General features: G+C 45.4%; 1 long non-coding RNA gene across 1 annotated transcript in view; it reads right to left on the bottom strand.

Annotated features, from left to right (window-relative positions):
- Window positions 1-1,068, bottom strand: part of LOC103264019 — an 11,520-nt gene extending 10,452 nt beyond the window's left edge. Inside the window, exon 1 of the long non-coding RNA XR_504542.1 lies at window positions 905-1,068. This is a non-coding gene — a long non-coding RNA (uncharacterized LOC103264019). The remainder of the gene's footprint in view (window positions 1-904) is intronic.
- Between the last annotated feature and the right edge of the window lie 225 nt (window positions 1,069-1,293).

The following is a 1,293-nucleotide window of genomic DNA, read 5'->3' as shown; positions in this document are numbered from 1 at the left end:
TGAGCCTGGCTGTCCAGCTTCTCTCACACTCAACAAAATCCTCTTATCTCTGAGGTTACAGAGAACCCTTGCACCTCATCAAACACCAGGCTGAGAGCATCTGAAGGCTCTCTTTGCTCTGGTCTTATTTGGGTCTCAAGAGAAAACGAACTCATATTGGGTCAGAGTTCAGTTTGGCTCCAGAAATGAGAGTTCCCATGCCTTAGGGGACCCACAGGAACTTATGAATGATGGTCATTACTCCCAATCCCAGCCATGCTCTCCCCTAGGATGATGCATGCCATCGAGCTAGCATGGGCATAATATTTCATTGAGAGACACAAAGAGAGAATTTGAGCTAAGGAAGGGGTTGTTAAAGTGTCTGTTTTTGTGAAACGGGTCAAGACAAAACAATAGAATTTGCCGATATCGTGGAGAAACGCTTCCTCAAGATTGAGTACCCCTGGATGGAATCTCTGGCTTAGAGATCTCCATGACTAGAGTGATGGCAGAGCCACCATAAGACTCACATTAGTTTGCACAACTGTTATATAAGAAGGTCCTCAGCGTAACTCTATTGCTCATGACTTTAAAGACAGCACCTCTCTAGAGACAAGGCAAAGATTTTATCTTTGACCAAGTTAGGCATCCTCCTTTCCCACCTCCTTTTGAAAGAGGTCCATAGACTCACCACAAGAAACCAAATGTGACCAGGATATTGGAAACTATTTGACTTTCTGAGGACACGAGGCCAGGAACCTGGGTGATGTCCATCTCAGAGAATGACAGTTATGCCCAGGGCCTTCTCTGAAGAAGCAATCCCTGTGAAAAGGAGGACTGCTTGTGTGAGCAAGCTGTTTAGTACCTCCCTAAGTATGTTGTCTCTTCAGAAGTGGTTCCTCCACATAATGATGAAATGAGATACCGGCTCATGTCGAATCTCTCCAGTAGGCTGATGCATTGGTGATGGTCCAGCTTGCCTCTATGAGTAGGAACTTCTCATTGATTGATGACTCTCAGTGACTGGAAAATAATTGGTCATCACAACCGATCGCAGCCATGTACTCCTTTATGATGGTGCATGCCATGCAGCCATGCTGATCAGAAGTTTTCACTGAAAGATACAGAGTGAGATGGGGTGCTCACCAAGTGATGTTAAAATGCCCAGGAACTGGGATAAGGATTAAAGTATAAGCATAACTTAGGGAAATTCATAGAGGAGCATATTCACATGGTGGTGATCCCCAAGGTGGCCTCCCGTACATCGCATTCTCCAGCTCCAAACATGATTGTACTGCCTGGACCATCCTCATC

This window comes from Carlito syrichta, unplaced genomic scaffold (genome assembly GCF_000164805.1).
Source record: "Carlito syrichta isolate Samal-C Ts95f unplaced genomic scaffold, Tarsius_syrichta-2.0.1 Scaffold305413, whole genome shotgun sequence".
Taxonomy (NCBI): domain Eukaryota; kingdom Metazoa; phylum Chordata; class Mammalia; order Primates; family Tarsiidae; genus Carlito; species Carlito syrichta.
The sequence above is the reverse complement of the archived record's forward strand: the minus strand, read 5'-3'. Positions and strand labels throughout refer to the sequence as shown.